We start from the raw sequence: 12755 nt of genomic DNA on the forward strand, positions 1-12755 counted from the left end.
TGGAAAAATGCTACTGCTCAATTGCAACAAATGAATAGCACATTAGGAAAAAAAAATCTGAAGTCTCTCTATACAATGGTCCCAAGGAATTTAAAATGTAAAATATGACACTGATAAAATGTTAACTCAGTCCTCAAATTAAGGTGCTGAGGTTAAAAATAAGATTCAGCTTGAGACAGGCACCAGGAACAGAAAATTATTTTGAACCAATAAGCATGGCAGCAAAAGTCTTATGATGATTAATTTCAGAAATAGTTTTCTTGGCTTTTCTTTCTGAAGGTTTTTTTTTTGCAATTTTAAAAATCCCAAGATAACAACAAGGGAAGGTTTTTATACCAAGTCTGTTCATTGCAAGTTGTGGATCATCCAATAAACCAGCTTTTCAGCCCCAGAGGAGCTTATTTTGTTACATTAATTCTTACACTAAGGAGGACAATTTACAGAGATACTCAAAAATACTGATTTTTACTACATATGTAAAATATCTAGAATAATATTTAGAATTAACAGAATTCTTTTCCACTGCAGAACATGGTATAAGCAGTTTTTATACTCTTTAGATATGTATCAATCTCTGTTACATAGAGTTTGCTTGCTCAAAGTTTAATAGGGTTAAATTGTGGCTTTGACCATCTTCCTTTGAACTGCTGATATCTAACAGGGGAACCTTAGCGTTTCCACAGCACACATTGATCTTTCCAAATAAAGCAGATTTATGACTGTTTTCTGTCAACCTTCATATCACAAGTTTTACCAATATGGCCCTGGAGAGCACATGTGAAAGTGTCTTCTTCACAGATCACTTTAACTATTCAAATTTTTGCCCTACAGAGGAGAGTTTGTATAAACTGCTAACATAAGTACAGCTATTGAGAAAGAGCATTTCAGTCACTCCGATCACCATCAGGCATCACACAAGAATTTCACTGTGAAGTAATTATGAACAGCAAACAAGCCAGATTTCTGGTGCAAGTTCAAACCAGCAAAATTAAAGAGAAAAGCACAACTACTGTCTTGTTAACTATACCTACTATTCTGAAAAACACTGTATTTTACAAGCCACACATCATTCTTCATACTGACCCCTAACAATGTCAGGCTTCTCTCATCTCTTTAACCACCCTGAATACAATAAACAAAGCACAGACCCTAAAAGCTCTGCCAAAGAATAAACATACATAAATGCAATCATCTTGGTGTGCAAGACAGATGCTAGTATAAAATACACACTGACAGGGACAGAAACAGAAGAGCTGTAAGGTGGTTTAAGTTTTCACTTGCTTCCTGGGGACTGTGGCTGGTGTGCATAGCAATCCTAATTGCTTTAACAACTAAATTCTGTACAGTAAAATTAAATTTGTTTTGCTTCAGCAACTTCCAAAGAGCAAAAATGACATTTTCTGGAGGCTGAGGTTTTGTGTTACATTTCGGTGGTGTTTAAAATTCTTTCAATGCTAGAAGTACGATTAGACTTGATAGCTCCCTTTTTAAAATTCATTAAAGCTGCAAATTCTGAATGACTGCAAGGGAGTTCAGCGCTCACCTCCAACTGAATTTCATTAGTTTTGGCACAGTTGAGAGTATAAAAACCCAAACTACATCTGTAATTATATTATAAACACAAGAAATACATATTTAACATCAGGCACAGTGCAAAGGATTTATCATCAGCTGAAAGCCATATACTGTGACAGACATGCTATATTAAAATATTCATTAAAAACAACCAGAGGAGGAATTCTAGGTTGCTGAAGTGAATTAAAAGTTAAGATTAAAATCGCATACAAGATGCTTCCTGATATCTGAATTACTAACAAAGTATGAGCATAAAATTATGCTGGAGATCTCTACCATGTAATATTTATGGCTCACGTAACAGTAGATCTTCTGTTATTTTTTACTCACTTCTTCAGATTTCTAAGCAAGCAAAACCCAAGTCATAAAAATCGCAAAATAATAAAGTAAAACATTTTAGTAATTCTACAAATGGAAGCTTGGTGTAGGGAAAAAAAAAAAATTCCCAGCTTTCCCTGCACTCTCTCCTAAGCATCATTTGTTTCTTCAACAGTATTTCAGTGAACCTGCAAGATTAATAGACTTGGAAGCCAACTACATAAAGGAAAACACAACACAAACGATGTTGCACAGCATAAAATTAACCACTACTTGACGAGAGTTAAAGATTGGAGTTTGTTAGAAAATAGGTCGCAGATATCTCCTATAGAGCTTAATAATACCTGAAATACCTGCTACAGACTGGAGCAGCCTGATGTTTTTCAAAATCGAGTAAAAGTTACAAAACCTATGACAACTTGATACTATTTTTCTTTATTTAGAATTCTTTTTTCTATTACAGAATTTTTTTATCTATACTAACTTTGCAACACATTCAAGACTGACTTCTGGTATGGTTTGGTTTTTTACTCTACAATAGTTAATATGATTTTTCTCTAATTAGATGCTCTAGCATAGTCTTGGTATTAGAAGAAAACTCTTCCTTTAATATCCAGCTGACTCTTACTTCTAATAATTTCAGACCAGAGCTCATTACAAAACCTGTCAAGTACAGTAACTCAGTTCAACATGTGTATTTCAAAGGGCTTTCAGACATGCCAAGAGGTTTTAACATTCCATGCTCACTTAAATGTGCAAGATATGTGGATCAACAACAAAAAGGGCTAAACCCTCAAAAGGAAAGTAATTTTCATTGTTAGTGCTTCCTAAGTTACATTTGTACATGAGCAATAAAAATGTTAAATTGCAACACTAAAGCACAGAGAAACTAATGAAACTGAAAATTCAGATGCTAAGGTTAGATTCCAGTCTTATAAATTGTATAAACAAATGCTCAACATGCAAACGTGGGAAACTGTAAGTGTATTTTTGAATCATATTGATATTGAATTTAAGAACTGGGGTCTGTTTAAGACACATTTAATTTTATTAGGCTTGTTTATCTGTTGACGCAGTGGCAACAATCAAAAAAGTCACAACTCAAGAATTGGCTAGTCTACACTACCAGCTTCACAAGACACAGGGCTACTACCTACAGAACAGATACAAACATAGTGTTTTCCATTAAAAACATGGACCACTAAGACCGTACGTCATGTCAATCAACAGCCACATCACTCGGACCTCTCTTCAGCAACTGCACCTTTGCAGTAATATGCAAATTATATGCAAGATACCTTTGCAATTTCTGTGGACAAACTATATGAAATTGTGACACACAGTATTTAACAACTTCATTGTGTATTTGCACACAACAAATCATGTCTATTTGAATCTGTTTCACTGCAAAAGCATAAACTGCTTTCTAAGGTACATCCAAAGATTGTTTTATATAAATATTCAGTGTAATACAACACTATTCTTGTTTCAGTCGCTGTTGTAACTTTCAGTCATATCAGACTACTAGATATTTTACTAGAAGAGGCCATGTTTAATTTAATACCCATTGCAACAGACAATGGAGTTTGGATAAACAATTCTTGCTGCCTCAAAATTAAAAGCAGAAATGCAAGATTTGTAATTTTTATCACTGATCAAAGTACTCCTCTTCATTGCCAAATGTCTAAAATAGCAGCCGGTTGCTAATCTGGCCAAGGGAGGTGATATTTACTCCCCCTCCAGCTCCTCCAGTGCCAGGGCTCCCCCAGGCAGCAGCTGCAGCCCCCCGTTTGCAGGGCTCAGCATTCCCCTGTCAGACCAGAGCGCTGCTGGCTCCCACACCGGCAGCTTTGTCAGCTCCCGCGCGCTCGGGCCAGGAGTTGGGGGACTTACGTCACACGCCAGCCATGCAACGATGCTCCTCGGCTTGCTCCGCTGCTTCTCCCCAGATTTTGAGACCGTGGCAGCCTGTCTTCCAGCCCTGTTGGAAACAGAGACAATTACCCAAATGCAGAGGCAAAAAAAACACTACTTTTTGTGAGTTCTAACAAGCTTGGTCAGCAGATGGCTAAAACCTCTCAATAAGCAGCTGCAGTGATGCCAATAAAACCTCTGAAGTACAGCACTTCAACTGTTCCATTTACATCAATCATTAGAAAACACACATCCTCAGTGATTCAGGTGAGTGAAATCAGTAGAAGAGATATGTAGGATACACCACAGTAGATTACTTCTAGTAATGTATTTTATCTCTGTTAGGTCTAAAGAAATGAATTCCCCTTAGAATAAGCATGATCTAAGCTTTAAGAAATTGAACAGGTTGATTTTATAAAAGAAATAACATAGCAGTCATGTGAAGCAAACAGAACACTTAAATTTTATTTAAATTCTTACCAATCTCTCTGCAAAAAACACAAGTTGCATACTCTATCACCAGCAATCTTCCTTTTTATTAGTATCTCAATAATGAGACACTTCAGTCAGTTAAAAGTGATAGCACAGGTCAAGCAGAACCACTGTGCAAGAAGCTTGCTTTAGTCTTAACAAATCTGATTTTCCACTGCAATATAAATGTTTTTTCTCAGTTACATAAATAATTAAAACACTTCCAAAGTTGACCAACGTTAAAAACAATTGTTGAAAACACTAAGGATAAATATCTTTCTTATGCACTACATTTCTCTTTGTTTTAAATATACACTACCACATACACATCAGCATTGTTTAATGTCTACTTTTTAGACCAAATGAAAAATAGACATGAGGGGGGAATAAAGTTTCAGCTGGGGTGACTACAGATGTATTGGGGAGAGGGAATGACAACAAACAATTCAGAGTAGGCTTCAAGAAGCTTATTGCTAAGAATCACATATAGGTAGAAAAAATTAAGACTTGCTAAGGTCATTTAAGCATATTTTAAAAATTCAATAATATAGTATTTAACTTCTGTTTCTGTTTTGCCATCTATATCATCAATAAGCTCTGACACAATTTAATGCTTTCTGAACACTTGTGAGCAAGTCCTAGTGCGGACAAGACCTAAATTCTACTTTAGGTGAAGAGCACAGCAGAGGGCAGTCTCTACACCAATGAATGAAAAACTGAAAAAAAAAAAAAAAACCCCCCAAAAAAACCAAACCCACACTCAGTTTCAAAAAGTAGCCCACAGCAACAACCAACGCTATAGTTCATTAGATGGTCTGACACCCACATTACCCCAAACCAGCACATAGATTTATTACCCTAGTATCCCACTATGGCTTAGATTAATAGACTACAGCTATGCATACCTTTGAATACCCAGCTCTAATCAAGTCTTTAGCACCAACAATCCCTGCTCGACAAGAAACATTTATTTTCTACATAGATATGAGCGGATAACACAGATGTCTACAGGCTGTAATGAAAAGGTGATAGAACAGTGAAAGAAAAAAAGAATTATCCTAATTTAACAGTTATTCCAAACGTTTAGAAACCTTCAAGCATAACAAATGAAGAGTAAGAAATTCCTAGAATTCCAGGGGATGTTAACAGATCTCACAGGACAGCCAGAAGCATGATAACGAGACAGTCGTTTCTTATCACCTATTCACAGACAGTTAAGATTTCAGATTTCATTGTCTTAAAAGTAAACATGCCTGTCCTTGATTTAAACAGTGGTCATATTCTCTGCAAAATTAAAAATACTGCTGCTATTTTAGTTCTCTAATAAGATTCCCCCACCCTCTTCAAATTATATCCTTTTTGGCTTGGGCTCTTGCACCCTGGTCTCATTTCAATCCCTGCATATTTTAACATGCTATTTTTAATGTCAATGCTTGCCACTGCTACGCTACATAAAACGTAGTACTAACAGTAAATGTTCACGTGTACCAATATGTAAATGACGTTTGCACTTCAGATAGATGATTGAACCAAAACCATACTAACTAATCCCAAATTAAACTGAAAATACGATGTTCCATAATTTGCATCTCATCTGACATTTAAATTCATACAAAACGTCATTAGTTTAGTCCTCCACAGCAAGTTGTTCTTAAGCCGTATTTACAATATTCTGTGGAAAGAGAAATTTCTTCCTTACTTACGTTTTAATATTCTGATACCTGGTGAATCTGATAAACACATTTATAAACATCATCTAACGAAAAGGGGAAGACAGACATTCCTCGCAGGCTTTCATCCAAAAATGTTGAAACGTTACCTATCTAATTCAACAGTCAAATTCAAAGAGGTTAGATACAGGGACCAAGACTGTCTTTTAACTTTATATGATTGAATTATAGGCTTTGCAAGTTCAAAAAGCAAAGTCTCACAACATTATGTAACAAAGACACATGTGCTAGAGTCTTTTATGTGCCCTTCCTCCTCGGTCTGTCTTTTCAACTCTTTTTTGCAATATTACCTGAAAGGCTGACAGTGAAGCGATTTCTTTTTCTAAATTATTGTGCTTAATGATTTAACCTGATTAGCTCCGTCACTATAGTACTCATAGGTATGTGGGGGGGAAGGGGATAAGGATCCTATGACATTTTATTTTCTGACCACAAAAATTATTTGAGACTTCTGAAGACTGAAATTCTGAAATATAGAACGTAAACCACAAAATTGTATGACTGATGATCTCTGCACTTCACAGAACTCACAGTCACTTATGCACCACAGCTCAAAACAACCATATCTCGTTTAAGCTCTTCTCTAGTTATTTTTGTGGGGGTCTCTAATGTACAAGTTTTTCATTCCTAACCTCATCTGAGATTGTGATGACTGTTCCACTGAGTAAACCCCTAAAAAACTGCTGCATAAATTTTAGAAGTGTCCTTCTGAAGGATTTTCACTCCATGGGCATAATCCCCTACGGTTTTCTCTTTCTAATTAACACCACCACTACTTGCTTTTCTGGAGGACACTGCAAGCAAGGCATAACAGCCAGGCAGCGTATCTCAGTTTTTTCTACAATACCCATTTCAGTATTATTACTATGCTGAGATGTCCTGTTCAACAAAGAAGATAGAAGCCCTTGTTACTATAGAATAAAGAAATCATCCTCAAACAGGATAAATGCAATGGATAGCTATGGCGAATATACTCCCAGCAAAACAGTTGGTCACAGCTGCAGTTTGCAGAGAAGGATTATGCTCAAGTAAATATGTGCACATGAAATCTGCTGGAATGTTTCTCACTCCCGACAAGTTGAAGACAAGTAGCAAAGTCAGAACTCAAAATTTTGCAGACTGAAACAACTGTTCAGAATTTGCAAAATGTTGCAGTTTCTTTATACCGTGTCAGTCATGTTACTTACTATCTGCAGAACATTTCAGTAATTTCTTCAGGAAAAATCGCATAATTCATATGTTTGTGCACAGCTAAGTCCTCAACTGCTAGCACAGAACAAAGCTGACTAGGCTTTCAAGGGTGCCCTACTTTTGGATCCTTTCAAGAGATCCCATAGTTCATGACTTTATGACAAGAACCAGAAAAGAGACCGACTGTCAGTATGATTCCTTGGACTGTTATGCTGGGCTAGTTTGCTGCTCCCAAAGACTGCAGTCTCGTAAGTCTTTCTCTTGACTGCTCCCTTACCCTCTCCACTTTTGGGTTGTACAGCCAATACCTTCTCTGATAGCTTTGAAGCTTGTCAAATCTCTGAGTCATCTTAATTCAACAAGACTGTAGAATGTTACAAAATATTTTTGTTTGTTTGTTTTTGGTCAAAGTGGCATGCTAAAACAGCCCACAATAATCTGAAAGGACAGGACTGGCACAAGGGGCAGAAGCAAGTGGTTGAGACCAGGGAGGTGGTAAAGAAGGGAGGATAGAGACAAGCAGAAACAACCCCCACCGGCAGCAGAGTGCGAACTCCAATGGAACCTCATCTCATGGAACCATACTCTTGAGATTCTTTTTTTTTTTTTTTTGCAGGGGAAGTATGAATTCACATCAAAAGCTCCTGATTTTGAAAGAGCTTTCATCCTAAAATAACCCAAGCAAAACCCATAGAAAACCCTCACCACAAAAAAAGCAACCACACACCTACAACCACTTGCATCTCTTCCTGATGATGTAAACAGGACAGTTAAAGAACCTATTGGTTTCTCTTAAGAGGCACAACCTGACACTGTGGGTGTAAAGAACCACAAAACTTGCATTTATCTTCAAGCATATTTCCTCCCAAACAAAAATGGTAAATTGAACACCCATATCTTGAGACCACTATTAAAGGAGGTACTACTGAAAAGTCTGAACATCTCTGCACATTCATTACTTGAAGATACTCAAGTAGTATTCTCAACCTATTATCTTTGTGCAAATAATATAAACACACTAGATGAGAATCTATGACAAAAAAAGTTTATTTTTTTAATACATAGTGGACAGCAATAAGAGAAATCTTAATTTGCTGATTGCCTGCTGCAGAAGGCATAAAATGGTACACCTACTGGTCAAACAAAATAAAAGTACTACTACCTCAGAAATACGTACACCTATACAATGGAATTCACATATGGGTAACCACTTGGAAATGGATGAAAATTACAAATCACCCTTATTTCAAACCTTCCCAAAATTTATCACAAAGATCTGTTAAACTTATGGGAACAACACCAACCATGACTGAAGAACTCATGCTCATTCCTTGGTCATACTATAAGGCAAGACTGCTGAACAAGCTTATACCACCCAGTAACTTAAAACACAGGTCATGAGGAAAGCACCTGTAGAAAAATACTTTATGTGAAGTATTACCAAAATTTCACTATAGGATGTGAAAACCAAATGCTTTGTAAATAACCTACATTACTAGACTTCATAATAAAAATGCATGAGAAAGCTTCACAAAGGCTATAAAGACATAACATTAGAGACCTTCTGTACCTTATAAAAACAGTCTCTCTCTTTCTCTCTTATTAAATGTAAGTGGACTCTTGGGCCTAATGTTAGCAATCAGTTACACAAATTAAGATCAAATCTCAAGAGGAACATACTTCTGCAAATTGAATGCAAGAACATAAGCACTGTGGCTGCAGAGCTTTTTCACAGTTCAACTCTTTTGCTAAATCAAAGAAAGTACATCAGAAATTTGTCAAACTCACAGGAATGTAAGAGTCTCTTCCACGTGAAGAGCGGCAAACTTATTTCATAAGTAGTAGTGCAATAATTCTGTCATCATTTGAGCTGTTGACCTAAGACATTAAACATCACTATACAAATCAGGGAAAAAACACTGGTAAGCCAAGTAATGTAAGTCACTCCACAGAAATCTCAAACCACGCTAAGACTCAACACCTAGGAAGATGGAATTCAGCAGAAATCTCTCTACATAAGATCATGGAGTGAATATTCTAATGCAATGAACTTCCAACACACTTGAACTTGAGGAAGTATTTCCTCACAATTCTTACACTAATCAAGCTGAAGACGACTCTGCAAACAGTAATGGCAAAAACTTTCTTTAAAAACAACCTTTTCCTTCTTTGGTAGCATCTTTAAAAAGCCCTCTTCCTTCCCCTAATTTGAGAATTGAAAGCTGAACACTGAGTTTTTCGCATAAGCAAAAGAATTCTCAACCATCTTGAATGTTCTGTGCCAGTGAAATGGATAAAGAGTAAAAGATATGTTAACCTATACTTTACACTTGCTTGTGCTTATGAGTACAAAATTACTCTTTCAAAAAAAAAAAAACCAACACAAATTTTGGCCCGTCATTAGAACTTTCTGAAGTGTCTGACAATTAAAACTAGTTCCATAAACTCGTATTACCTACTACTACTCACTACAATAAAAAAAATTGTAACAGCAATAGAAAATGGAAATCACAATTCAGGAATAGCCAGTCAGTCTGTTCTCTGTACAAGTCAAAATTCACTAACTGGCCCCACTTTACCTTTCACGAGTAGTTTTTACTGTTATAAAACCCAAAACAAATTTCTCAACAGAAAATAGAAAAGAGATATGATATCTGGACATCACTTCTACCTGATATGACTGTGCATCAAAATCTAATGGCTGCAAGGTAATGAAACTTCTCTACAACAAAGTTTTCCTCCTGGTGCTGATGTCAGATCACAGCAATTCAGATGTTTCGTAACGGGAAATAAGGAGACAGGAAGATCATCTTCAACTGGTGAACACAGGATATCTTTACATTTCACCACTCAGTGAAGTAAATTGTATAGGCGTTATACAAAAGGGCACTGAACATTAACAGTACATTCAAAAAAGTTGTTGAGCAATACTTAGAGGAATCACCCAACCCTTTAAACAAATACCTAAAGATTAAGTTTGTACAAGTTTTACATACCAGTGATGCAAACGTGTTCATATGCATTACACCAACATAGGTGATAAATCTCTTTAAAGAAAACATCACAATACTTTATTGTCCCAATATTTAGAACTTGGTTATCAGGTACTTCTGAATCAGAAAGAAGTCTGTGTCCCAAAATAATCCCAATGACAAACTTTAAACAGTGCCATTTATAGCCACCTTAGGTAGCAGTGTCTTCACTAGTCATTGTTTAGTTTCATTCCAAAAGAACCATAGTATTGGCTCCTTTGGAACAAACTTCTTAGAAGTTTAAGCTTCATAAGAACCCACTGATGCCATCCAACTGAAGACAAACTGCTGTTGAATTCAAAACCCTAGAGCCAAATTTCCCATAATTAAGCTTATCTAAGAATGTAAGCTGCATATTTGGCAGTTCTACTTTGGGTTAAAGAATAAAGCCTTCAGTAAATTAGCCTTTAACAGGTTTTACTACACTAATCCTTTGAATTAAAAGAACCATAACACTCTGGGCAAAAGGTACTTCTTAAATTCACATTTACATAACTGTAAAAATACAGACTTTCAAGTGGAAGTACTACTTTGTAAATCCTTCAGCAAGATTATGATCCTGGATGCTGCCCTCTCATGCAGAGATCACACAGACAGGTGTTTTCCTCTAGAGGTGGAGACAAACCAGTAATCCAACACCAGTCTTAGGTACAAGACTGCACTGGTAACACTCTATGACACTGAAACATTCCAGAAAACAGTGTTACAGTTATGAAGTTATCCCAAGCAAAACTGATTACTAAAACATGCCAGAAATACCGGCAGTCAGACCAGCTTGAAATATTCTCAGCACTTTTGCCCCAAAACTGGCAGCCTTTCCAAATCAAAACCAGGTATCAAGACTTCAATTGCTGTTCCACAGACCACCACCAGAAGTTCCATACAGTATGAATGCTAGCAAAAATGGCTTTTGGTTTTCCCTGAGAAAAGCCAAAGAAGGAAACGAAAATGCAAGGGAGTAAAAGGAGGAGACTCTAGAAACAAGTAATTTTTTCATTCAAGCAATAATCAAAGCAATACCAAAGTTGAACTACTCTAAGCGACCTGCTTGTATAAAAAGCAGAATCCAGTGTCAAATGGCAAGGCTAAGGTGGCAGAACAGACAGCAAGAGCACTAAGTCACTAACTGGATGTGGGGCCTGGTGCCAACATCAGCATTTCTATACGCTGCTCAGGAAGCTGCCACTGTCTTTACATGAGGTTTTTCAGATCAAAGAGGTCAGCCAAATAGTAACAGCAAAGAGTGAAAGCTGTGGTCCACTGGAAAATATAAACTCCGTCTCCTTTGGAAGACAGGGGGATGAAGAAAAAGAGTATTTTCGCCAAGTCAAGTATAAGAAATGTGATGAAAATTAAACTGAAAGTGTTATGTATGTAGAAACTGTAACAACCTAGTCTGGTGAATCTACCTTGTAAGCAACAGGACAAAGCAGCAAATTTTAGAGACAAAACTCTGCATATCACTGTGAAACACCAGAGCTGTAACAAAAGCACAGCTCACTTAATGCCTTCACTGCAGTTACCCTAAGAAACAGTCAGGTTTACAGAAGGGGTTTCAGTTAAACTTCATCCGGACCCGAACCATACCAATCTCTAGTGTCTGACAGGCAGCAAGAACTCTAGTTACTCTATGTCCACGCTTCATCACTGCAAAGCTTGAAAATACTTGGTCCTTCTCTTGCCTAGCAATTTGAGGAGACTCAACCAGCTCAAAACAGAAAACTACTTTTCCTAAACATACTTTTTCAAGATTTCACTGCAGCAAATTCTCACAGTGCACTGGAGCAGCACAGCTGAAAAACTTCAGGATGCAACACTACACATGACCCATTGCCTCAACACGCACATATGTCGGTGTTTCAGAACTATCTCGAGTTACAGCCTCTACTTCTTCCTACCAGCTTTCCCACTTGAGCTTAGGATATGATTCTGCAAGATGGAAACAACCCACACCTTCCTCCAAATCCCTTTCCTCACTTATTTTACGCTGGTTTTAGCATCACTAGAGCTCTCCACGAGCTAGCCTAGGGGAATACAACAGCAGAAAACAAATCCAGGAGAAAGATACCTCCCCTTCTCAGCAGCAAAAAGCTCTAATGTGAGAAAACCTGCACATAAACAGTGGTTTCTCTTCATCATGAAAATGACTGCAATTTTTAACCAGTCACAGATTTTTAAAAGCTAAATTATTACCAACTCTTCTTGGGCATAGAAGAGCCAGTTTATACCTAAAAAATCAGACAAAATGCGTACAAAAAAATTCTATGCGCTCTTGTGTTTAAGTGAAAGAACAAATATAATCCAAAACCACTCCAGAACAGTGCTGCGTGATCACCAACGAATGATTCAGGAACAGAGAAGTACCCAAAGGTAACAGAGAGAAATTAAGAGACATTCTTTCCCTGCATGTTAGATAAAAATCAGGACGGCAGTGAACGCTATCAGCTTTCTCAATTTCAGAAGAAACTTCCAGATTTTCAGAAGAAATTTACAAATATGGATTTAGGACTAGGATTAGGGTTTT

This window comes from Vanellus vanellus (genome assembly GCF_965231255.1).
Source record: "Vanellus vanellus genome assembly, chromosome: 6".
In the NCBI taxonomy this organism is placed as follows: Eukaryota; Metazoa; Chordata; class Aves; order Charadriiformes; family Charadriidae; genus Vanellus; species Vanellus vanellus.